Genomic DNA, 27689 nt, shown 5'->3' on the forward strand with positions numbered 1-27689 from the left:
AGTCAAGAGCCACCAGTGGGGGGCTTAAATTCCCAGGCACTTCTAGCTCTCTGCTAACCTCTGAAAAAAGAGCTGCTGGCAGATGAAAGCAAAGGCTTGCCAGAGGTGGACAAAGGAATGAGAGGGATCCCAGTGAAGCCCCAGAAGCTTGCTGTTCTATAGCATGTCCACAGCGCCCTGTGCTGAGGAAAAGGAAGCTGTGGCCTGTTTTCATAGACTACAAGCTCTGCTCCTGAAAGCTGAGTTCTCAGAACTCCAGGGTTGTTTCTGAAGTGCAGTGTGGGGTTGTATGTGACACACTTCTGTCTAGGGTATTGAAAATCCACCCGGCATTGGCAGGCAATAAAAAGACGTGATGGGACCAAAAACCCTGCAGGTTCGATGATATGATGATGGTGGTGGTAGTGATGAGACGTGCTGGTGTCTCATTTGCTCTAAGTCCCAAGCGCCTTAGATGTTTTCCTGACTTTGGATCTCCAGAGTCAGCAGCTTGGGCTGTAAGGGAGGAGCTGGATCTGTGAGTAGAAGGCCAGGCTCCCCCTGGGCCCGTAGAACACTGAACCATGCCACAGCTATTCAGGACTATGTAAGTGGTGATGTTCTCCTCTTCCTCGCCTTGACAGCTTTGTCTAATCAATCAGTAAATATTGATGGTAATTGACAATACTAATAACATCAGTCATGGTAATAGCAGACACCAACGTGGAACTTACTACTTGCTGTCCTAGGTCATTTTCCTACATTAACTCACTTAATCCCCACAGCTACCCCAGGAGGTAGGGATTGCTGAGATCCTCATTTTTACAGAGAAGGAAACTGAGGCACACTACAGTACATGAACTTGCCCAGTTACACAAGCAGGCAGTGGAGGGCCTGGGGTGGGATGCCAGGCAGCCTGGTCCTAGAGTCTAGGCTTATAAACATCCTTTCCCACCTCTCTTGGCCACAGAGCCCTTTACAAGGTTGGTGTGGCAGACTATGCTTTTCCAAGATCAGTCAGTTCAGTTCAGTCTCTCAGTCATGTCCAACTCTTTGCAACCCCATGAACTGCAGCACGCCAGGCCTCCCTGTCCCTGTCCATCACCAACTCCCAGAATTCACTCAAACTCATGTCCATCGAGCCGGTGATGCCATCCAGCCATCTCATCCTCTGTCGTCCCCTTCTCCTCCTGCCCCTAATCCCTCCCAGCATCAGAGTCTTTTCCAATGAGTCAACTCTTTGCATGAGGTGGCCAAAGTATTGGAGTTTCAGCTTTAGCATCAGTCCTTCCAAAGAACACCCAAGACTGATCTCCTTTAGAATGGACTGGTTGGATCTCCAAAGCCAAATCTCCTGACCTACATATTCTGCTTATAACAGTACTTAGATTCCTTCCATTAAGCAATGGAGTCTATGTTCCCTCTCCTTTGAAACTGGGCAGGCTTTTGTGATTGGTTCGACTGATAGAATAACAACAGAAGTGACTTTGTAACTTCCGAAGGTCAGAAAAGGGGCCCAGGAGCCTTCCCTGGAGGTCTAGTTAAGACTCTGTACTCCAATGCAGGGGACACGGGTTCAATCTCTGTTTGGGGAACTAAGATCCAATATGCTGCGTGACAAGGCCAAAAAAACAAACCAAAAACAAAAAAATCTGGATCTGCCCAACTCTTAAGCTCATGCTTACGAACATACTCTCCAGAGTTTCCCTGGTAGTCTGATGGCTAAGACTCCGTGCTCTCAATTTCAGGGCTCCAGGTTTGGACAGAGGAGTTTGGCAGGCTACAGTCCATGGAGTCGCAAAGAGTCAGACAGGACTGAGCAACTAAGCACAGCACAGGACGGCAAGGAACTAGATCCCATGTGCCACGACTAAAAATCCCACATGCTGCAACCGGGACCCGGGGCAGCCAAATAAATAAATATTTTTAAAATAAAAAGCACACACTTTCCTAGAAGATATTCTCCCCAGTGGATGTCACAATCAGAGCCAAGTACCTGAAAGGTTACTCTGGCACCATAAGCAAGATGGATTTGGGATAGCAGAGTGGGAAGCAAAAGCCAGTTAGGAGATGGTAGCAATTGTCTTGATGACAGGTCATGAGGGTCTTTCTTCTCTAGGGTGAGATCACAGTCTTGAGAAGCCCAGGGACAAGAGATAAAAATTCTCTGTATGCATCTCTAAAAGAATAAAAAAGTTGCAGGGGTAACGTTCAAGCCTTGGAATCTGAATCTAGGTCTCATGATGAGGCTTGTCCTTCTTCCTCAGGGTTTCCTTCCAGAAGGAAGAGCCAAAAAATATAATCTCAGATCCTCCTTGACCTTTTAAAATTGCAGCATGAAAAATGAGGAACACACATGTAGACACCCCCAAATCACTATCTATTGGGTTTTCTGAAGAACAAATTCAGTAGAAGAAATGACCCTGAGACTGGTTTTGACATATGGTGCTTGACTCTAAAAGTCTGAGGTTCTCATACCCACTCACCAACTGTGTGGCCTTGGATGAGCCACTTCCCCGTCTTGAAAATCACAGCCGGTACTGTCGTTCTGTGTCTGTCTCAGTCCATCTCAAACTCGCTGAAGGAGACTGTGGTCCTAAGGGCTGTGAAGATTTGATTATATGTGCCTGCGTACTAAGTCCCTCCAGTCACGTCCGACTCTTTGTGACCCCAGGGACTGTAGCCCACCAGGCTCCTGTGTCCATGGGATTCTCCAGGCAAGAATACTGGAGTGGGTTGCCATGCCCTCCTCCAGGGGATCTTCCCTGACCCAGGGATCGAACCCATGTCTCTTATCTCTCCTGCACTGGCAGGAGGGTTCTTTGCCACTAGCGCCACCTAGGAAGCCCCAGATTTGATTGTATGGATGGACACAATCCTGCACTCTTCCTGCATCCGCTTTCTTTATAATGTGACCATGTATCTCCTCCCATCATGAAGGGGATACAGCCTCAACTCCCACCTTGAATCTGAGCTGGCCTTGTGACTTTCTTTGGCTAATAGGATGTGATGAAAGTGACAATGTCAGTTTCAAGTACAACCTTCAGTAGGCTTATGCGCTCCTGTGCTTTCTCTTAGAACCAGGCACCTGCCACATGAACTAGCCCGAGCTAGGCTGCTGGAGGGTGAGAGAGCCGAGGCATCCCACCCTAGACCAGCTCATAACCAAGTGGCCCCACACATGCGAGGGTGTCCAGCCTGTATCAGCAGAGCTACCCAGCTGACCACAGGTGAGATGAGATGAGTGCCTGTGAACCTGGATAGTTGTGAATGATAATGAATGATTGCTTTAAGCCATCAGGTTTTGTTTGGAGTGCTTGGTTAGATAGCAGTGGTTAATTGATGGCAATGCCAAAAGGACTTTGGCAGCTCAAAACTGTCATTACCAGAGAGCCTCTCAAAAGTCCCATGGATTCAGATTTGGCATCTCTACTTCATGTGGCAGGACACTAATAGGGGATGTGGTTTCTCTTATGCCCATAACCAGTAAGCCGTAAATTTGGAATTTGGAGCCAGCCTACAGAATACACATCCTATGTTCTTTCCACCACGCTTCACTGAATGCTGAGGATTCTTAGGCAACTGTATGGCTTCTAGCCCTTGGCTGACTCCATGTACCATCTTGCTCTGTTATCATGTCAGTGAGTAGAAGGGAGACATACCATGCCCGTTGGCCAAGCCTCCTGAACCACAGACAATGGGGAGAAGCTCACCTGCAGCGCCCAGTTCTTCTTCCTTGCCCTCCGCCTTGCCGTGGGTGGAAGGCATGCTTGGAAATGCCATCTCAGGAAACTCTGTGGTCTTCAGGACACTGGGGATGGTGAACTATTCTACAGACAAATCTGAGAAGCCACAGTAACCCCAAGGAGCAGAGATGATGACCTGAGATGATCAGAGCAGGGGAAGGTCTCCCATCCAAGACCCATACCCAAGGGAAGGGCTCTATAAGCCCTGACACTTGACCCTGGGCTCACCCTACCACCAGCTGGCTGAGTCTCTGACCAAGGCCACCTTCTTCTCTGAGCCTGTTTCTTCATCTGTATGGGAGTCCCCACCACCTTTAGGATTCTGCATAGCATGATCTTTGGGGCCCAAGCCACTGCCAGATTTTGAGGCTCCCTGTATATAAAGAAATGCCAAAGATGCCAAAACAGAGTTACAAAAATCATGGTGTGCTTTAATTCTTACAATGACCAAATTAATCCTTTGAACCTCTCACCCCATCCAACCCACTACATTTCTACTGATCATCAGTGACAATGGCAAGACTCTTAAGTGGAGGTCATTTGTAAGTGGATCCTGAACTTGAAGGTGAGAGTCACTTTCTGCTGTGGCTCAGTGAATATCAGGGGCAGGAAGAGAGTGATGTGAACCTCTGTTTGGCCACCTTTTAAGACAGGGGCCCAGCTGGGCCCAAGGCCAAGGCTTCCGTGGTCTTGGATCCCTTAGACGGAGCAGTGGCCAGCTCCTGTAGGCACAGTGAAATGCCTACTTTGCATCTGAACTGGAAGAGAGTATCGCTGCAGAACAGATACAATAAAACAGATCATGGAAAATTTAATGGCCCGTGGTCGGCAATCACTGAATTATTTATGCCATCTCTGCCTCTTCCGAATCCTCAATTGCTCTGCCCCCAGCAATGCATCCCTGGCTGTTTGCAGACTGCAGGGTAACAGGGCCTGGAAAGAAAATGGGGCCCAGTAGCCAAGAGGCTGGAGGTTTCTGGGTAACCTTGGGCCAAAATTGCTTCCCATCTCTTGGCTTCATCTTCTCATCTGCCAAATTAGGGGGTTCTTTTCCATGAGCTAATAACAATTTAAATTTATGCCACTCTTTTTTTTCATAGATGACTTCCATGGCCCTTCATCCTGTCCCAGCCCTTGGGAGGCAGGCAGGACTGATATTACTATCATTCCCTTTTTCCAAAAAACAACCCGAAGTTCAAAATTGTGAAAAGCCTTGGCCAAAGTCAAAAGGACAAAAAGTGGTGGAGAGATTTCCCAATTCAACCTGTGTATAGACAGCACACAGACTTTAAATTCTCTCCTTACCAAAGTCCAACTGGAAAAAAGTCAGAAAAGATACTCAGAGAAAAAGTAAATTCATATTAGACAACAAGAAAGGATACTATTAATGAACCAAAATATGGGAGAATTTCTGAAAGGTTGCAGGAATCAGAGTTCAGTTCAGTTCATTTGCTCAGTCATGTCCAACTCTTTGCGACCCCATGGACTACAGCACGCCAAGCTTCCCTGTCCATCACCAACTCCCAGAGCTGTTCAAACTCATGTCCATTGAGTCAGTGATGCCATCCAACCATCCCATCCTCTGTCATCCCCTTTTCCTCCTGCCTTCAATCTCTCCCAGCATCAGGGACCTTTCTTCACATCATGTGGCCAAAGTACTGGAGTTTCAGCTTCAGCATCAGTCCTTCCAATGAATATTCAGGACTGATTTCCTTTAGGATGGATTGGTTGGATCTCCTTGCAGTCCAAGGGACTCTCAAGAGTCTTCTCCAACAACACAGTTCAAAAGGAATATGGGATCCAGTTGATTGAGAACCAGAGCAAAGAATATGTCACTCCTTGCAGGCCCAGAAGGGACTTGTCACTGAAGCTGGAGCCTCAGAGAAATAGCTACAAAAACAAGGATGCTTTGGGGCAAATGAAACTGCTGGATTCATAGCTGGGCCAGTCGTTCCAGGCCCTTCTTAGAAGTAGAGAACCACTGGCCTTGGCATTCAATCCCAGGAAAAAGTCAAGAACACTGTCAAAATGGGGGGTTCTGCAGGGATTTCTGTAGCCTTGCCCTTCCTGACCTCCTCCACTGACTCAGGGGGTAAAAATGAAGGAGAGAGAGTCGAGGGTGGGGAAAAAAACATGGTCTGTTCTAACAATGTGTCTCTCTATCTGTATTAGCATATCCATGACTGATACATGGGATCATGATGTTAGTGCCGTGTGGGGGTTGCATTGGTTTATACAGCACTTTCCCCTGCATCCTGTGATGTGTGCCACCAAGTAATAGCAGCTGAATGCAACACAAGCTGAACCCAGGAGCACAGCGCACAGGACGTGCAACCACACTCCCGCTCACGGTCACGGCATTGTCTTGGAAGGGTTTACTACATGGTGCTCTGTGCTCTCTGTGTATTTTGCTCTCATTTTCATAATTCAGAAACCTACAACCAGACTTTCCTGGTTGTCCAGAGGTTAAGATTCTATGCTTCCACATCAGGGGGCATGGGTTTGATCCCTGGTTAGGGAACTAAAATTCCAAATGCCTTAAGGGCCAGCCAAAACAACAACAACAAAAAGCCAGCAATCTATCTCATATCTCCTTCTATCATGATACTCTTGCTTAAAAAAAAAAAAAAGTTAAGCCTTATATTTACTGTAAATTTTTTTGTTGTTGTTAGCAATTTATCATGTACTTTTTTTAAACCCCAGCATTTCAACAACTTGGGTTGCTATTACTTTTGTGAATGATCCAATGGTAATGTGGCTTGACTTTTGAGTAACTTATCCCTACCCCTGTTTTCCCCATTAGTCCTCTTCTTTTTGATGTGCAATTTGAAGAATTTAAGGATTTTTGGCATCTCATAAATCAAAATCTCTGTAACTGAGGCTTTCCACATTCAGAGGACAGTCATCTTACTTCAGCAATGGTGGCAGGTCAGGAGCCTGCATTTCTGCTCCTTGTCAGCAAACCTCACCCAGACAGTTCCAGGACCCCAGACCCATGTAGGAGAGAGGCCTATTCCAGAAGATCTATATAAACATATATCCACACAGAGGAAAGTCCCATCCTGAGCCAGTACTTATCAATCTAGCTTTTCATTCACACACACTAATGGATGCCTGAGAATGACTAAGTTCTGAGGCAAACAACCACAGAAAAGAGAAGGATCAAAGAGAACAGAGCAACTGAGAAGGAAAAACAAAGATGACACAGCAAACAGAAAACAAATGCTAATTCACTGACTGTTACATGCATAAAACAAAAGCAACTTGCCATGGTGGGGGTGGGGTTGGGTGGGAGGGAAACAGGAGCAAACAAAATTTAAAAGTTCTTAGAATTAGAAACTGGCTGAAATGGAGAACTTAATAAAGGGGCTGAAGAGAGGAAAGACCAAATCAAACAATAAAGTCTAGGAACTGTATCAGAATATAGATTAAAATGTCAAAGTGGTTTTTAAGATGAGGAAAGACAAAAGGAGATGGAGGCTAGATCTCAGAAAGCCAATATTCAAATAATAGGAATTTTAGACAAGAACTAAAGCCATGAAAGGGAGGAAGTGTTAGTCATTCAGTCATGTCCAACTCTTTGTGACTGTAGCCTGCCAGGCTCCTCTGTCCAAGGAATTCCTCCGGCAAGAATACTGGAGTGGGTTGCCATTCCCTTCTCCAGGGGATCTTCCCAACCCAGGAATTGAACCTGAGTCTCCTGCATTGCAGAAAGATTCTTGACCGGCTGTTCAGTTCAGTTCAGTTCAGTCGCTCAGTCGTGTCCAACTCTTTGCAACCCCATAAATTGCAGCACGCCAGGCCTCCCTGTCCATCACCAACTCCCGGAGTTCACTCAAACTCATGTCCATCGAGCTGGTGATGCCATCCAGCCATCTCATCCTCTGTCGTCCCCTTCTCCTCCTGCCCCCAATCCCTCCCAGCATCAGAGTCTTTTCCAATGAGTCAACTGTTCTCATGAGGTGGCCAAAGTATTGGAGTTTCAGCTTTAGCATCATTCCTTCTAAACAACACTCAGGACTGATCTCCTTTAGAATGGACTGGTTGGATCTCCTTGCAGTCCAAGAGCCAAGGATTAATCAAGTAATAACAGGAAACTCTCCTTGGCTGTTGAAAGACAGGATTTTTTTTTTTTTTTTTTTTTTTGGTTAAAAGTTGTCATTCCATTATCAAGATTCTTTTGTTTATCTTGAGGGAAACCAAATTAAATCTTGTAAAGAGAAAATGAATGTATTGTCTGATATGACTCCTGTCTCCCCTGCCCCCAGAGATTCATGATTTGACATTCATTCATTCTCTCTCTCTCTTTCTCTCTTTCACTCTCATCCTCCCCTCTGACTCCCTGGGTTGGGTTCATGCCCAGGCAGGATCTTTAGTTGTTGTGGCCAAGAAGTCCTCTAGAAGTTCAAGTCTTACTTCTTCCTTCCACCAAACCCAGATAAAAAAAAAAAAAGCATAATCCTCTTTCTCAGCATCTAAATCATCTCTAAAAAGTACTCTGATTGGCCTGACCTGGATCACATGTCCATACCTGAACCAATCTCCTGGCTGGAGAAAAAGAACCCTCAGATTGGATCCTCTTCATTAACAGAAGTCACGTGAAGAAAGTGAGACCATGGTAGTTCCCAAGGGAAAGAGAAGCAGGCCAACCAGAAAAGCAGAAGCCTTCTACTGTTCTCACCACAGAGCCGGTGCAGTGAAAAAAGATGCACACTTTGCAACCAATTGGAAACGTTTCTGAAGCCCAGTGATCAAGAGGAAATCGTAAACCTTCTTAAGGGAAAAAATGGAAAATATCTAAAAATAAATAGCAATCAAACTGCATTAGATGTTTTTCTTATACGATAGAACTTTCTAGAAGGCAACTGAACAGTCACTACAACAATCTGAAAGGAAACTGAGTTGGAATCTCTTATTTAAGTGCAAGGTCACAGTGAAGACATTTCAAAATATTCAAGGACTCAAATTTACTAGCTTTGTAACTCCACCTATGTTATACACATTTTCTTTTTTTTAACATGAAAATAGGAATACACTTTTACTAATCTACAAAAAATTTTTTCCTAAGGCATATCCATAAAGATTTTATAATATAAGGAGGCATATTGCTCAGGAAGAAGGGGTTCTACAAGAAAAGCACTTACTAAGTTAGCAACTCTGAGAATGACCAGGTCAGAGATGAATTAAATACCCAACTTCAGAAGGGATGGGAAGGTTTAAAAAAAGAAAAGCTTAAGAAAACACTTACTGTTAATATGGACATTTCTTTATCATCTAGTGTATTTGACAGAAATTAACCTTTTCAAAGTTTTACCCATGACACTTTCAATAATTAGTATAAATTCATCTCCATATTTTGTCAAAAGTGTTTTCACCTTTTAATAATAACAAGTGTTCCACACACTCCAGTCCAGTGCCCTCAACCAGAGGATACTTCGCCAGAGGGAAAACATATAAATTCTGTTCAAAATCTCACCAAAGCAAATACACTGATTTTTTTTCTAAGCAAGGCTTTATTGGGGCCCCTGCTGCAGCGAGAACAAGCTAGAATAAGCAACAGTTTCCTTTGCTGGCACACCTCTTCGAGGAGAGACAAAGTTGTTCCTTACACGGGGTGAGGGTGAAGGTTATCCAGGGGTCAGTTTGGAGGGGTGCCTTAGGTGGTTTGCACACTTTAGGTGGTATCGTGGTGTGGATGGTGGAGGGGTGGGGGCGGTGCGCTTGCCCTTTTCCCTGCTTTTGCTCCCAGCTCTTCAAAAGTGGCAGTTAGGTTTTTGGTATCTTTGTATCTTTTGTCCAGAATTGGCCCCAAATGTACACGCATACAGTTATTTTTAGCCCCTTATAGTTTCTTTGTATTTTGTTGCTCTAGGAAAGATGTGCCCAGGTGCAATCGTTACAGCACTTCAGCAAAAGGTCCCAGGTCCCAGCCTGTCTCACTCCCCTCGAGAGAATATACACTCTTAGGCTTAAGAGATAAGGAGCTGAAAAGTGAAAGTGAAGTCGCTCAGTTGTGTGCGACTCTTTGCGACCCCATGGATGGTAACCTACCAGGCTCCACGGTCCATGGGATTTTCCAGGCAAGAATACTGGAGTGGGCTGCCATTTCCTTCTCCAGGGGATCTTCCCAACCCAGGGATCAAACCCGGGTCTCCTGCATTGCAGACAGACGCTTTACCGTCTGAGCACCGAAATTTTCTCCTAAAACTTCTTCTACTGGACAAGAGCCATTTGACCCTAGCCTACCCTAGAGGTGTACAAGTCCCTCATTGACTATTCCAAGGACCTGTAGGAACCTGGGCCACTTTCTGCTGGAATGGACAAAATCTCACTATGAAATCAGAAAGGTTGATCCAAAGAGCTGAGATGTTACCCTCGTGCATTATGACATACAGTACAATATTAGGTCATGAACATGAGTTAATAAATTTATGATGCATTAAATGGCAATGTTTCATGAAGGAGGCTGAACTGCTCTTCATATCTGAAACTAAGTTAGCAAGTGTCTGCATTTCCTAACCTTGGAAGCTGCAGTCTTCTTAAGGACAAAGGTCCAGTGCTCAGTGTTCTTAGCCCAACAATGCAACTTAGTTCACAAGATATTTTGGCAACTTTTAATCTGAGCAAGAATAAGTGCTTTTGAAAAATAAGGCTTTAAGATAGCTTGCCATTTTAGGGCTGAACTTTAATAGAATGTGAAAGTTTGAACCCTTACACTTTAAACAAGAAAAACCTAGAAATTACTGATTGGTTCAAGATGGTGTTATGGAAAAACTAATCTGTAACAAAAATTTGGCATTTAGTGCGAAGGCTCCATGGTTTGAGCGAAGTTTATAAAGGTTCCCAGGGTTTATAAAGGTTTATAAAGGTTCCCCACCTATCTGCAGGGCAGCAGTGGAGATGCAGATAGAAAGAACCGACTTGTGGACAAAGGGCAGGGGAAGCAGAGAGCAGGACAAATTGAGAGGGCAGCTTTGAAACATAAACATTACCATATGTAAAACAGATAGCCAGTGAAACTTGCTGTATGAGGCAGGGAGCTCAAATTCGGTGCTCTGTGACAACCTAGAGGGGTAAGGTGGGATGGGAGGTGGGAGGAAGGTTCAGGAGGGAGGGAACATATGTATACCTTGGCTGAGTCATGTTGATGTATGGCAGAAATCAAAAGAATATTGTAAAGCAATCATCCTCCAATTAAAATAAATTAATTAAATTTTAAACATTATTATAAACTAACAAGCAAAAACATTGTCTTGAGTGCCAAGCACTCCAGGTATTACACAGCCCGGATCTCTTTCGCCATAGCTAAACCCTGCAGGTAGGTAACAATAATCAGCATGTTCTCCTCTGTTTCTCAGTCATTGGCTTTATCATTCCTATGATCAAGTTTAGCCCCCATTAGGATGATAGCAGTTTAGGGACAATGATATCACACTTCAAGGTCACACTTCGCACGAACATTTTCCAGCGATGCAAATGTCACAAGAAAAAAGCAAACGAAGAAAATGCCTGTTTGTAGATAGGACAGGGGGCACAATCTATCAAAATCTTCTCGACCAGCTATATCCCATATGCCCAGACTCACTGGTTTTCCATCTGTCATGACATTAGCAGAATGACAGTGGGGATATAGTCTTCAAGAAATGCATTGCTTGTATCACTGATCAGGAGGCAAGTTTTCCCTGTAGCTCGCTCTGCCACCAGCACGCACCTGATGGCCGGCCCCTGGACCGCTCACTGAGCCCAGAGGCAGACACACTGCGGCCAGAAGCAGCGAGCTCACCGTGGGGCGGAGGGTGGTGGAGGACAGGGTGCCTGGGGCCACGGTCCACACCACCTCGTCTTCCCTCCCCCCGACTGAAAGCTGGAGCCCAACAACGGCCACCACCCAAAGCCGGGGAAAACTGCAGAGAAACAGGAAGTGGCCTCTCCACTCACATCTATCTTCCCCACCCCCATACGGTGCTGCTGCTCCCAGGCTCTGGAGTGGGACTCCACATTCTGAAAAAATGCCTTGAGGATGTACCCCAGGAAAATGAAAACAGACTCCAAGAAAGAAGACCACAGACTCGAGCAGTCATAGAACTAATCCAGGAGAACAACGAAAAGAAATACCAGTAGGACAGCTGTGAAGCTGGCCTAACGAGCAATTAGCTCCAATCAGAACCAGACATCAGAAGAGTCTGTAAAGAACAACCTCAAAGAAAACAGTGTTAGTCAGTCCTATGAGGAATACGCTAGGATGCGAAGTACTGTCATGGAATTAAGGCACGCAGCACTTCTGAGCAGCAAGGATAAGAAAGGTAATTAGTGACTCTGGGAAAGGCAATGAACTGTACATGAAAGTCACACCCCAGATTAAATGTGATCTAAATTGTGGCAGATTCTGAGCCATTAAAGAAGTGTGGGAAATTGTGCTTTGTCATTCCATAGAGCCAAGCTGCCATTGGTTAGGTAGTGTGGGAAGAAGCTGGTAACTGTTGAGTGCTTGGGGCTCACACATCATCTGTGTGGTTTTGTATCAAGAGTAAGTGATAATTATTTCCTCCTGATGTGTTTGTTCTTTTTGAAAGTGATTGAATATGTCAATAATTTATCTTGACAAGTTATCCTAACAGTAGGCCTACTTTAAAAAAATTATTTTTAATTTAAAATTATATGCATAGATAGATGAGTTTAGTCTGTTTGTTTAGAAATCAGTTGTACCTTTTGATTTTTACCAGAGAAATCTTTATTTTCTTCCTAAACTAGCAATCATTAAGAAACTAGAAATCATATCATTAAAATAAAACATTACAGCTTAAACTTCTCAATTTAACTTAAAGTTAAGAAATGTGTAAGGGTTAATGTCTCTTATTTTGAAGAGAAATCTACTTGAAGTTCCATAGTGCTTTCTAACTTTAGTTTCTTCTTCTAATATTGTCCAGTGAAAGTAAATTTTATGTGTTTTCCTCAATGTTAATCATTATCTTTGGGTAATGAGATTTTAGGATGCTGGCAGATTTGGGTTTTCTTTTTTTTATATATTTTTCTGAATTTCCACATCTTCTACCATAAACTTGTATGATTTTTATAGGAAAAAGGAAAAATGGGAAGTTGAGCTATATACATTTTGATGTAGAAATATGTCTAGTACAGTTTTATAAACCCAAAAAACCAGTTGATGAGCATAACATAGTGTGTGTGTGTGTGTGTGTGTGTATAGTGTGAAATCTGGAAAGATAATTGTCACTAGGGTGTGAAGTAAAGACACTAGCAGGATGAGGGGCAGGGAGTCTATCATATTTATTTGTTTCTGTTCTGAGCTATATATCTTTTTTACAGTGTGTCCATAGTCATTTAATAATTAAAGACATTTCTAAAAAGCAGTGGTGGAGGGAGGTCGACCCCTGAGCTTCCAAGTACACACGCATGCTTACTCCCCTCCAGCTCTGGTGAGCAGCCACACAGGGAAGAACGATCTCTCTTTCTTCCTCCATGCAAAAGAACCCTCCCGAAGGAGAGGCCGTCCCATGGTAAGCAGAGAAACGCATCCAGACTTGACCCCCGTAACTGCTGCCCAGCGGGCTCTGGGGGAAGTGGCCAACGGGAGGAAGACCTGAGGCAGGGAGACCATGCACCCAGTGCTTGCCGGAGAGTGGAGCGAGCCTAGGAAGGCGGTCCTTGTGTGGAGTGGAGTCCAGAAGAGAGATGCCCACTGCTCAGGGAGGCAGTCAGCGCTGAGGTATCTGGCAGAAGACAGCGGGCTCACTCCTTCTCAGCCCGCACACCCCCCGACCCTTCCCATCTACTCCGAGGGGTGGTGGTCATACTTACATCTTTTTGTTCACCATGGGGCATATGGAACTGACCAAGGAGGGAGTCCTATCCACTGTGCCACCAGGGGAGTCCCTTACCTACCTCTCTACTCTCAGTGCCTGTCTCTGTCTGGGGCTTCAGGCCTAGATATCAAATTATCTTCTGAACAACCCTACTTGAAAGCCCCAGGGCCTTCTCAGATTCAACCTGCCCCAAACTAAGCACCAAACCTCCAGCCTCATGTCCTGTGCTTAATCGCTCAGCTGTGTCTGACTCTTTATGACCCCATGGACTGTAGTCTGCCAGGTTCCCCTGTCCATGGGGTTCTCCAGGCAAGAATACTGGAGTGGGTAGCCATTCTCTTCTCCAGGGGATCTTCCTGACCCAGCGAACAGACCTAGGTCTCCTGCATTACCCACCTGCCTTCCCTCTGGGACTTGGTTAGTTCCACTTCCGCTCATCCCACCCCACAGGCCGGAAACAGGCAGTCACCCTTCACTTTTCTCTCTCCCTGCCTCCCATGCCCAATCAATCACCAAATCCCACCCACTTCTAATTCTCTCTCCTCTTGGCACAGAACCCCACTTCTCTCCTTCCCCCTGCAACAGCAGCAGCCCCTGTCTCCATCAGCATCAAGTGGCACTGCCACCCTGGCAAGCGGCAGCCCCTCCCCAACCACAGTCCCCCTGCGGGCTCCCTTCCTCCCGTTCCTTCTTCTCAGAGTGACCTAAAACATACAAACCTGTTCCTGATATTCCCCTACTGCTTCCCTTGTATCTCAGTTGATAAAGAATCTGCCTGCGATGCAGGAGACCCAGATTCCATTCCTGGGTTGGGAAGATCCCCTGGAGAAGGAAATGGCAACCGGCTCCAGTATTCCTGCCTGGAGAATCCCATGGACAGAGGAGCCTGGCGGGCTACAGTCCATGGGGTCGCAAGGGTTGGACAGGACTGAGCGACTAAACCAACACCACCACAGACTTTTTGGAGGCACCCACTGCCCTTCACTGCCAATCCTCTCCTTCACTCAGAAGCAATGTCCTGCACAACTGGCCCCAGCCAGCTACTCTAGCCTCATCTCTTACCTCCTCCCCTCACATAAGATCAGCTAGATGAATGTGCTTCATTCCTTAGAACCTTCCACATGCTCACTCACCTCTGGCCATTGGATTGTCTCATACCTGCTCTTCTCTCTGTCTGGGACAATCTACCTATCCCTCTCTTCTCTTCACTATTTACCTGCCAGATCCCAGTTCAGGTGCCTTGGGAAGTCTGACTGGATCAGGTATCCCTCCTATGAGCCCCTAGTATCCTATACATTCTCCCATGGGGCACAGATCCCAAGGTATGGCAATTGACTTCTGAATAAATCCATGTCCCCTGCTAGAATGTTACTGGGGGCTGTGAATGGATAGGTGAATACATGGATGAACGAGAGAGTGGATGGGTGAATGGACAGATGGGATGACAGATGGATGGATAGATGGTAGGTATTAGATGAATGGGTGGGGTTAGCCAAATGGATGAGGTTAGATGGGTAGGTGACTGCAAGAGTAAACAAATGACTAAATGAATACATGCATACACAGGACTCCTGCCGAGTTTGGTGAGCCTGAGGTAAAAGGCAGGTAATTAGAGAGGCCCCGGAACAAAGGCATGGATCTAATGATCAGATTTACCCAGACTTTGTCCAGTTCCAGAACCTAGGATGGAGGCTGCTGAACCATCAACCTGCCCCAGTCGCATACAGATCCTAGGGATGAGGGACTAGGGTATGGGGGCGTGTGCCATGCTCACACGTGGAGGCCAAATGGGATCAGAAAACATGGAGTCAAACCCCGGCCCCCCATTTCTTACTGAGTTCCCTGAGTTGGGTTACAATCCCCTCTGAACTGCAGTTTCCTTTCTGGAAAAAGAGTGGTAATTAATCCTCCCTGTCTGAGGCCGACTCCCCAGAAGCCTACTGGGAGCTAAGGAATAATGTGCAAGTGATTTATCAAGAAACAGCTCCAGGGAAGACCTCAGGGACTAGGGGATCAGGATGCAGAGGGAGGGAGGCAGGCAGGGTGGAGAGTTCCTGCAAAGTTCCATAGAGGATATGCAAGCTGAGAGGACTAGGCCACAATCCAACACCTGGCCCCCAGGGTTTAGGAGCTCTCTGTACTCGGCCAAGATGACTTCAGTGGCTCACAAGTAGGCACCCAAAGATAGTCACGGTGCTGTTGGCAAGGGACCTGAAGTTCATCGACAATATCCATTGCATCACTTTACCTTGCTCCCAAAGGGAAAAATGAGATTTTGTAAAGCTTTATCACTGTACCTCGTACATAGCAAGCAACAAAGTATAGTTATTATTATACAAAACTCCTAAATTTGCCAAGTGTTTAGTAAGTGGCATGTCCTTGACTGGGCTTCCCAGGTGGTGCTAGTGGTAAAGAACCTGCCTGCCCCTGAAGAAACATAAGAGACACAGGTTTGATTCCTGGGTCAGAAGATCCCCTGGAGGAAGGCATGCAATCCACTCCAGTACTCTTGCCTGGAGAACTCTCATGGATAGAGGAGCCTGGCAGGCCACAGCCCTTAGGGTCGCAGAGTCGGACGTGACTGAAGCAACTTAACACACACACACACACACACACACACACACACACACATGTCCTTGACTAGTACTGGGCAGGGTTGAGGAAGAGGGACCAGTGTCTAGAAGTCCTCAGAGCAGCCCTGCTAGGAAATACAATCTCTTTTTACTTGATGCAGCAAAAGGCCCAGAATTGTCAGAAGCCACTGCCAGCCAAAAAAAAAAAAAAACACTGTATATGCAATTAATTAGGCCTCTGCTTCAGTGCTCTGCTCTCTCTGTTTGCCTTCACCAGCTTAGCATCCAATTTTTTAGCTGAGAAGGCGGGGCAGCAGGTTTCTGAGATATTTTTTGCTAATGGGCTGAAATATTACACCCATAATTATAGCCTGGCTGCATATTTTTTTCCTTTGCTCATTTTGTTCAGCGTCACAAACATTGTATCTGATTACAGCCATTCATGTCTTCTTTATGAAATAGGGTCTATCATGCTCCGCAGAAGGGATCAGTGGCTCTGGGGAAATTATCTAGGCTAACAACCCTTTCTGAGTTCCTGTGGGCTGATGCTGTTGGATGCTATCTCCTTGAATGGGGCAAGGTGGGAGGTAGAGATGTGGGGACCAGAAGGAAGGAGATAGCCCATGCCTGATACCCTCCATAGCCTCCATAGCCAGGATTCCAACCTGCTCCCTCCACCCCTACTCAGGTTCACTGTCCCTGCTCTTGCTGGCACAAACCATGCCCACTCCCACTTTGGGGGCTCTGCCCATTCTTCCACCTTCGCTCACCCCTTCAAGGGTGTCTTCTTCTATCTTGTCTACTTAAACCAGTAATGCACCAAGTATAAGCCATGGATCAAGCAACACAAATCTTCCCTGGTAGCTTGATCGAAATGCAGATTCTCAGCACCACCACCTGAAGGAACTGGGCCTCTGTGGGCGAGGACTGAGTGCTCAGAGGGATTTGGATGTTTTCTCCAAAGCGTAAGACCCACCAAGCTAAAGAAACCTTACAACAAGGGTGTGGAGTTTTATCAGTGGGTTCCTGTTTCTCTCTCTCTCTGTCATTGGACAGCTTATTTAATCTCTCTGGGCTCCAATTTTTCATCTACAAAATGAGGATAATATAACTGACACATAGAAGACATGAAAATAATCCTTTTAGATTGAGCCATACAAAATTTCAGGTTTTGTGGGCCAACAGGTCTTGCATAGCAGCAATTTCATATGGCTCAACCCCATAGTTGCTTTTTTTTTTTTTTAATTGTACAGAGCTCAGCTCACATCACACCTTCCCCTGGAACCCTCCGAGATTAGCCACATCACAAAATGTGCTTCTTCCCTGGAAGGAGGCCAGCTTTTCCTTCTGTGCTTGTCAATTCCTTACGGGATATCTCTGATCCTTCTCTAGGGTTCCAAATCCATATGCCAGTCTCTCCATGCAAATGGTACCTCCTTAGGAGCAGAGGGTCTCCTGGCTTCCCATCCTTCACAGCAGAGGTCAGTATAGATCTTTGGCTTTGAAAAGAATCCCTTACTTTGTGACTAAGACTGGAATTATTTTTTTTAAGGAGGGGAGGATACCAGGGGGAAATGAGATGGTTAAGACCCCAGGCAAGGCCATGGAAGATGTCAGGAGAAGACAAATTCAAAGTTAACAGAAGACAAGGAATGGGCAGGACCCAGAGAGCTTCTTGGGCCTGGAAGGAAGGATCAGCAGAACCTCAGGCGTGAGAGAAGCTGTGGGTCCTTTAGAGCAGCGCTGCTCACACTGGTCCCTGGAAGAGCCACACAGGGCATCATCTGGACTGGCATGCCTCTCCAGGCTACTAAGTCAGAATCTCAGGGTGGAACCCTCCGGGTGATTTTGATGATCACTAAAGCTTTGAATCATTCATCCTCTGTCACCACCATCCAGGGCTCGAGTCCCTTCTACAGGGTAGAGTAGTCATAGGGTAGTGGTGGGGACCACCCTGAACACCTTCAATGACAGGGAGCCTTGGCCTTCTCTTGCAAAAAAGATAATGTCAGGGTGGAAAGTGATTTGTCAGGATGAAGGGCACTTTCCCTGGCAAGAGGCTTTGTGGTCAGGTTAGCCCTGATCAGAAGGCTAATATTCTACCCAAAGAATTAGGTATTTAAAAACATCTCTGAGTACAAACTAAATAAATTATTGAACTTCTTTATTACCAGTGGAATCAATTAGCTTGGGGAAAGCCTCAGTATTGCCTGTGGGTGGAACATGGAGGTAAGGGATATCTGTCAACACCAGGGCCGGGAATAAAAGCTGTCTGCTTAGCTCTTATTTGCCTTATGTTCTCAATCCCTAAAATTGACCTACATATTTATAAGTACAATTCTGGGCCCAGCACTGTCCTAGGTATTGGCTGTAAAATGTTGAACAGAATAGAAACATTTTCGGCTCTCATAAAGCTTACTTTCTAGGGGAGAAGGTAGACAGCAAACAAGTAAACAAGATTCTGATATAATTTTATGTCATAATACACGCAATGATTAAACAAAAAATAACAGTCACTGTAAAGGACCTTTCGGACAAAGCTTGCCCTAACAACCCTCTAAAACTATACTTGCTCCAGCACCATTGCTTGCTGTATTATTTCCCATAGCATTTGTCATTTTCTAGAATAGACACAATTTACTTCATTACATTCATTGTCTGTCTCCTCCCATGAAGGCCAGGGGATTGGGACAGAGAGATGCTGATGATGGGATCTGTTTTATTCACTGATGTGTCCCAAGCTTTCTGAAGAGTGTGGTTCCCAACCAGGGCTGATCCCCAGAGTACACTTGATGATGTCGGCAGGCATTTATTTTTATTTCTCTTATACCCCTGCCCTGTAGCTTATTTATTTTATTTCATTTACATATTTATTTTTTTGGCCATGCCACGCAGCATATAAGATCTTAGTTCCCTGCATGTGTGCGTGCTAAATCACTCAGTCATGTCCAACTCTTTGCAACCCTAAGGACTGTAGCCCGCCAGGCTCCTCTGACCATGGGATTCTCCATGCAAGGACACTGGAGTAGGTTGCCATGCGCTCCAGGGGATCTTTCCAACCCACAGATCGAACCCATATCTTTTATGTCTCCTGCACTGGCAGGCAGGTTCTTGACTGCTAGCGCCACTTGGGAAGCCCCTTAGTTCCCTGACCAGTGATCAAACCTGTGCCCCCTAAAGCAGAAGCACAGAGTCTTAACCACTGGCCCACTGGGGAAGTCCTCTGCAGTCATTTTTAGTTGTCACAGTTGGGAAGGGGTGCTTCTGGCAGCTAGTGAATATAGGCCTGGGATGCTGCTCAGCATCTCACAATGTACAGGACAGCCCCTCCCACTCCACAGCAGAGAGCAACCCAGTCCAAAGCACAAAGAGTGCTGAAGTTGAGAAACCCTGTAGCAGACAGTCAGTGCATACTTGCGGAGTGGGAGGATCAGCAGGAAGAGGAGGCCTGCTGGACGGGGTGTTTCACAGAGGGTGCTCATGGGAAGCCTCGCTGAGCTGGGAACACTTGGTTGGAGGACCGAATGATGTTCTGGGGCCAGCCGTGTGAGGCTCCAGGGAAAGTACTTTGCAGGCAGAGGAGCCAGCCAGAGTGAAGGCCTCGCATCAGAAACAAGGTCGGGATTTTCAAGATGCTGCGAGAAGAGCGATGTGTCTGGGAACAGGGGGGTGAGGTAATGATGCATGAGGTGAGAGGAGAGGGCGGCCAGGGAGACAGCGTGTCCACTGCAGCCCACAGAAGCAGCTGCATGTTACTATAAGTGAAGGACGAAACCGTGTTGTGGAGTAAGGGACTAATGGAAACGGATTTTAAAAGAACATTCTGGGACTTCCCTGGTGGTCCAGTGGTTAAGAATCTGCCTGCCAATGAAGAGGACACAAGTTCCATTCCTGGTCTGGGAAGATCCCACACGCTGCAGAGCAGCTAAGCCCAGGAGCCCCCGCTGCTGAGCTTGTGCTCTGCATCAAGAGAAGTCACCGCAACAAGAAGCACTCACACTGCAACTAGAGAGTAGCCCCTGCTTGTCGAAACTAGAGAAAGCCCACACGCAGCAACAAAGACCCAGTGTGGCCAGAAACTAAATTAAATAAATAAATAAGAATTTTTTAAAAGAGCGCGCTCTGGCCCCCACATGGGTAGAGCAGAAGCAGAAAGACCAATTAACAAATATCCATAGTGGTTCAAGCCAGAGATGTGGGGTTTGAAGTAGGCAACGGCAGAAAAGGGGTGAGGCAAGGGTGGTCTGAGAGTATATTTGGAAGATAGAGCCCCAGAACCCTTTAGTTTGGAGATGGAGGAAAGAAGCGGAGAGGGGGAAATGGATGATCCAAGGTTACACAGTTAGGGACAATTCAGACTAAATTCCAGATGTCTTGGTTTGCAGTCTGATGTTCTTTACACTTCATCACGTGATTTTTGTGGACCAGCCAACATTCTCCTTTAATCCTCCAGACATGTATATTAAGAACATTTGGTGTAAAACCTGTAAGGGGTATGGAAAAAAACCTGGTCCCACCTCCAGGAACTTACATGCTAGGAAGGAGACAGACACACACATACTAGAACAAAAGATGGGCTATAAATGTTGTACCTGAATTAAAACAATAGTCGGTGGAAGCACAAGGAAGTAAGAGATGGAATACTACTGGGGAACTGGGAGGTGACTTGGCTGGGAAGGATGGGTGGAATTTAAGGATATCTAATGGCCTAAAACTGCTGAACCAGGAATCACCTCACAATGGAGATGTAGAAGTCTCAGATCCCTGATGACCCTGGCAGCATCTGCCTGGGTTATGTGACAGCGAGACAAATATTTATGCCTTCCACATCTCTCACAGGATGGCAGAAGAGTTCCAGGGGACAAAAGACCTAATCAACTCATAAGCAGGAACTCAGTTCAGTTCAGTCACTCAGTCGTGTCCGACTCCTGGTGACCCCATGAATCGCAGCACGCCAGGCCTCCCTGTCCATCACCAACTGCCGGAGTTCACTCAGACTCACGTCCATCGAGTCCGTGATGCCATCCAGCCATCTCATCCTCTGTCGTCCCCTTCTTCTCCTGCCCCCAATCCCTCCCAGCATCAGAGTCTTTTCCAATGAGTCAACTCTTCGCATGAGGTGGCCAAAGTATTGGAGATGGTGGCAAATTACAATAGTAAGTAGATTGACATCTGTGATATCCACTGAATTGAAGATGTGTACTTTTTATTTTAGTTGTATTAGGATAATAATGGTGAACTGGGAATGATGATATTGGTAATGATGCTACTGAAGATGTTGGTCATGTTGTTGGCAGTATCAGTAATCCTTTGTAAGGTTAGTGATGGCTCAGATGACTCTGCTTTTATGATATTGATGTGGACTGGGTTGGTGACAGTAACTGTAACATTGCTAGTGACCGTAGTGATGTTAACAGTGACATCTGTATTAGAAGCAACTCCAAAAACAATTTTGGTGATACGAATACATGTCATTTATGACATCAGTATGGACTACATTGACGATAGTGACAACAACCCTATTGCTAATAATTAATGATGGCATTTATATTAAAACAAAATCAGCAATAATGAGATGGGCGAGATTGATTCTGATACTGATGATGTTAACGTTAGCAACAATGTTGATTCTGGCGATGATACTGGGAACAGTTCAAAAGATGATGCTGGGTGATTCAGTGACGCTGATGTAGAGGATAATGGTTTTGCTGACACTGATGAGAATACTTGTGATAACAATGCTGATGATACGTAGCGTGGGGGCTGAAAGCTTATTTTGGAGCCAAAGAGACCCTAGTTCAAATCCAAAGTCTGGCATTTACTACCGTGTGCCGCTTGGAGCCTCAGTTGCCTCCTCTATTCAGTGAGGATAATTTTAAGGGTGCCTGTTTTCTAGGATTGCTGTCAGGATGAAATCACATCCTGCATGTGAAGCCTAGCATAGAGAAAACAGGCCGTGAAGTGAGTGTGATGATGATGGTGATGGGGGTGAGATGTTCCTGGAGATAATGGCATTGATGATTCTCATGATGGTGCAATTAAAGAGTATTTATTGGTGATATTATTTCAATGATTGTGATAAGGCTATTGATGGTGAAGAGACTGGTCATTTTTGATGACAATTATGATCAATGGGAACAGCATGGTGGAGTGCTCAGAGCACCCACTTAAAAAGCAAAGGTTCAGTTTCCAACTCTGACATTCTGTGTAACCTTGGCTGCCTTGCAGCAGGTTAAGGCTGGAAGGCCACTTGGAGCCCATCTAATCCACCTCCTTGTCTGACAAATGAGGCAATTCAGGCCCAGAAAGATGAGATGCCCTCCGCTCCCCCATTTGAAGAGTGTGGCAAAGCCAGAGTGGGAAGCCAAGCCTCCTGGCATCCAGTTCAGTCTTTTTCCCTTACAGTATGCTCAGTCTCTTTGGAAGGGACCTTCGATTCCTTAACTGTGTGTGTGTGCATGCACACACGTGTGTGTTCATTCACATGCATGTGTTTTCCTGGTTCATTTTCCCAAAAGCACAAAACAGCAGGGCAACCAGCCCCATTTTCAAAGAGTTATTTTGTGAGAATCAGGCTCTGGGTGTCCCTCTGTAATCTTTTTCCTCTCCTCCAATAAGCAGAGGATTGGCTGTGGCTGGACAAGGAGCTGAAATGGGTAATATTTGCCTAGGTTTTAATGTCTGGTGTCTATAGCTTGTGCTTCCATCATCCTATTATATCGATGACAGGCAGGCCCAAGCCACAGAGAAGAAACAAATTACCTAATAAATCAAGGCCCCAGGATCTAAAGTGGACAGTGTTATTAGCGGAGGGAAGAGAAAGATGCTAAGTGATAGGTATGGGTGCCTGTGAAAACGGTCCAAGCAGAGAATCATCTGTCTATTTCTCCATCAATAATTACACACAACTGATATGCATCTGAGACAGAACATGATATGTTATTATTAACTAAACAGTGGGAGGGAGATGGTAGCAGGAAGGGAGAGGGGGCAGCGTGCTGAGGAAGCCAAAGCAGCTTTCATGATATTGGACTTTAGCAAAGGCAGGAGAGGATGGGATGACCTCAGAAACTGTGATCCAGTGAGGCTGAGACCCTAATTCCGGACAGAGGTAGGAAGCCAAACAGTTTGGCAAAGAGGATGAGGGAGGAGTGAACTAATGGATATTGAGTCTCTATTGCACCGCAGCCCCTGTGGCTCAGTTCTGCTCATCCATTACTCCTTAATCTTAGCAATGGCTTGTTAAGAACACAGCCTCTGGGGCCATGTCGTATGTGTTCAAAAGCCCAGTATTGTGAGGCTCTGGGTAGTTACTTAACCCCTCCAGATCTCTGCATCCCCCTCTGTAGAGCAGTGTGCTCTTAGAAGAACCCATCACACAAAGCTGTTGTGAGCATTAAATGAGTTAGTGCTCACAAAACACTTAGAACAGGGCCTGATGCCGAGCAAACACAGCATTGTAAGCATGTGTTAAATAGATGCTCATGCCTCTTTGTCAAATGGAAAGCCTGAGGTTCAGAGGGAAAGTAACATGTCCAAAATTAGATGGAATGAAAGCAAAAGTAGTATTCCAATCCATATCCAGTCAACTCTGAGATCCATACTCTGTCCCCTGCCTATGAGTGGACAAACTTTATAAAGGGCCAGATAGAAAATATTTTATGGTCTTGTGGGTCAGTCTTTCCTCAACTACCCAAATCTGCTCTCGTAGCCCCAGGTAATCTAGAAAGGAATGGGTGCGATGGTGTCCAATAAAACTTTATTTATAAAAACAGGCAACAGGTGGTTTTGCTGACCTCTGCCTGATCCTGTTCTAGTAACTTACCTAAATCGTCTCCCTCTCCAAGGAGACAACTGTAAATACTCCAACTCTGTACTATAAAAGGGGTAGGCGTTTTTCTCCCTCTACTCATACCACAAGCCTCTGCAGGTGCAGATCACAAAAGGCTGTGCCACTCCACACCCCACCCCCACCCTCTATGGTTGGCTCCTATGAACGTCCTGTGGGTTGAGGGGTTGCCCCCAGCCAGCAAGGCGGAGCTCTTCTGCCTGAAGATTGTGCTTTCAAAGAGCAGTGCCCGGAGCCAGGAAGCAGCCCTTTTCCAAGCCTCTGTGGGCTTCGCCTAGAAGCCCCATGATAATCCTTTGTGGGCTGTTAATAAGCAAGTTGAACCCCATAATCACCCACCGCTTAGCTTCCTGGCTTTAATTTCCATAGAGGCTGGAGAAACAGTGGCTGAGGGTTTTGCTTCCAGACAAAAGCAGCAGACATTTACCCTGCAGACATCTCGAAGTGGGGCTGGCACTGCCCTATGTGGTCCGCCCCATGGCTCCTGCACACACAGGCCTAAGGGCCCTGGCTGAGTGAAGGCTGAATGCACTGCTCTGGAAACCCATCAGCATGCTCAGAGCCCCCAGGAACAAAAGCAGTTCTGCAGGTGCTTCCAGAGCCTTCTCAGGCAGGCATCATCTCAGCAAAAGGCTGGGGGCTGCCCCAGCTCCTCTCCTCCCAGAGCCACTCCGGACCTTTCTGACATTCCTGTTTGGGGACAATATACAGACCCCTGTGACCTCATCCTTTTCCCCGCCCTGTGGACCCCTCAGTCCAAAAAGTGTAGGGCTTCATTATTTGAGGCAATGTTCCCCAGGCAGATAATTTCTATTTCAGCAGGGCCAACCTGCCTTTAGGTCAGTTAGGAAGTCTCCTTCGGGTGATCCCCCCTGCCATATGGAACACCTCTCTAAGGGACGGTACTTGCCTATTCTTTTCAGCCCTTTTACAAAAACCAACCAACCAAACAAAAAAAGCCAGTAGCTTGCTAGTTCTGAGTTGCAGCCAGGTCCCTGAGTCTGTCTGAACCTCTATCCCTTGTCTGGAGTGCGGTTGAACCCAGCTCTGCCACAACCTGCGTGGCCTCTTGTGAGTCATCCTGCTCTCTGAGTGTCAGTCTTCTCCTTAAAGTGGGCTGACAATCCCTGCCCTACCTACCTTTATACCTATGGTTCTGGAAGGATGAAAGAGAGATTGTAGGTAAGATAGCACTCTAAAAATGTTTCACCGTGTTCATGAAATCGTGGCTTCATAGTATGAGAGTAGACTGTGGGATCAGCTAGGAATAGGTTCAAATCCCAGGGCTCCCTCCCCACAGCTGGAAACTTTAGGCACGTGGCCTCCTGGAGCCTCAGGTATCTCTCCTTGAACTTAGGGTGGGTGCACCTGCCCACCAGGGGGTTTCAATCAGTTCCTCCAAGGCAGGATGCCCCTCACAGGTGACAGTCCTGTCGTTATATACACCATGGCCAAGTGCAGGCTCTGAGATACTGAGAGGGTGCTGAGCCTGGCAAAAGACATCGTGTCCCTCTGCAGTGACTCAGCAACAGGGGAATGGCCCTGCAGGGGGAATTCAGTCATGGCACAGACATCGGTGGCAAGCAAATGGCTTGTCAGACCCCAGAGCAAGGAGCTCTGGACAGGATCAGTAAACTGCATTACTGAGCCGTCCCTCTCTGGTCTTCAATACTCATTTATTCCTTCATCCAACAACATGACCTGAGCATCCACTGATGGGGGCAGGCCTTTGACTGAGTACCTGGGAAACCAAGGGCATCAGCCCGTTCTCTGCCTCTGGGGAAGCAGGTAGGCGAGTACAACAAATATCATTAAGTAATACCATAAAAAAGTATGCTCTGGGGCAGAGGGGGATTGGCAGCAGAAGGGATAGAGGGAGGGATTAGGTAGTGGGCGTAGGGAGAGGGCACTGGACCAATGACCCTTGATCTCAGTGGCCCTGGCCAGCATCACTCCCACTCCCTGGGCACCCATCAGTAAAGCCCCGTTGCCCATGGAAGCCCCGCCTCCTCCTCTAGGGAGTTGCAATCATCTACTGAAATAGAATAGAGGTGTAGTTAACATGGCGGCCTGATGTAAAGGGAGGCATTACAAGTGAGAGAGAAGCACCAGGCAAATCTGAGAAGCAGACCTCTGTCTGGCCATTTGGTCATCCACAGCCCTTGTGCCAACCATAGCCTCTCAATGTCCCAGCACCACCGAGCAGGTCCTGAGCTCTGAACCTTTCTCCACCCACCACAGTGTTCGGATACCACCAACAGAGAATTTCAGCAAACAAATTTCAAACAAATTCAAGAATTGCCTAAAGGAGAGTTAGTTGTCCCAGTCTAAATGCTTGGGGAAAGTGGGGTCCCCTGAGAGTGAAGGATTTGTCTGAGCTCATTCATCTAGTCAGCATGGGAGAGGAGATTAGAAATGGGGTTTCCTCTTCTCAGCACATGCTACTTTCAGGGTCCTTTCTGCCCAAGTCGTCTGTTTCCTGCCTCTGCCTGCAATGAATTGAATTGTATGTAATTGATAAATTATGCAAAAGGGCGCCTGGCAGTTTTCTGAAACGTTGGGTAGCTTCAAGGCAGCCCCTGGGGACACAGCCTAATTTTATGGAAACCTCACACTCTGTCTGGCCTGTTTTGTATAAGTCAGATTGATATAACAAGACTCGAGGGAGTTGACTTGATTTCTAATTTTATTCTCTAGGTGAGCTGAATGAGATAGAACTGTAATGAGTGTGTTGTCTGGGGCGGGCAGTGTAATGGCAGTGAAGAAAAATGTCTTTTCATCTGCCTAATGGATCGTTACTGCAGCTGGACCTCGCTACTTCAGAATCCAGGATTTGCCCCCTTTGGGCAGAGGGGCCGTGTGTCATGTAGGGGGGGCAGGCAATAAAGGGAGACTCTACATCCCTTCAGCAGATAAACCCAGAGCTTTGCAGGAAGGAGGGAATCTGGACCAGTGATACTATCTTCTTGCTGAGGACACCCTGGGATAGGCTATGGCAACTTTTTAATGAGATTTTTTTTTTTTACTTGTTTATTTTTGGTTGCACTGGGTCTTCGTTGCTGCACACAGACTTTCTCTAGTTGCTGTGAGCTGGGGCTACTCTTTGCTGTGGTGAGCAGGCCTCTCATTGCAGGGGCTTCTCTTGTTGCCGAGCATAGGCTCTAGGCGTGCGGGCTTCAGTAGTTGCGGCGCACAAGCTTTAATTGTTCCACCACATGTGGAATCTTCCAAGACCAGGGATCAAACCCATGTCCTCGCATTGGCTTGTCCACTGCACCACCAGGGAAGTCCAGTTTTTATTTTTGAAGTTCCAAATCGAAAAGCATCCATATCCCCTCCCTCAATTCTCCTTGGCTAAGCTGATAGACCAGAACATTCACGGGGACTTGCCTGAGGGTTAAAGCCCAATGGTAGGGTGAATGCTTGCCATAAACTGCCTGCCTCCCACCACACAGGGCCAGGATCCTGTTCTTTCCCCAGAACCAGCAGGGTTCAGTTCAGCCCATGAGGGAACACTGAAGCAGAAGTAAGAGAGTTATTGTGTTGAGAAACTACTGTGTGTTGGATACTTTAATATTCACAACAGCTCCAAGAGAGAGATGTGATTAACCCTACTTTACAGGTGAGGAAACCAAGGCCCCACAGGCTGCAGTCACTTCCCCAAGGTCACAGAGATACTCAGTGACAGAATCTAGGATTCTAACCCAGGTCTCTCTGACAC

General features: G+C 46.4%; 1 pseudogene; it reads right to left on the reverse strand.

Annotated features, from left to right (window-relative positions):
* Positions 1-10957: 10957 nt before the first annotated feature.
* LOC120860862 lies at positions 10958-13558 on the reverse strand (annotated as a pseudogene).
* Positions 13559-27689: the final 14131 nt, after the last annotated feature.

Source organism: Oryx dammah, unplaced genomic scaffold (assembly GCF_014754425.2).
Source record: "Oryx dammah isolate SB20612 unplaced genomic scaffold, SCBI_Odam_1.1 HiC_scaffold_11209, whole genome shotgun sequence".
NCBI classification, from domain to species: domain Eukaryota; kingdom Metazoa; phylum Chordata; class Mammalia; order Artiodactyla; family Bovidae; genus Oryx; species Oryx dammah.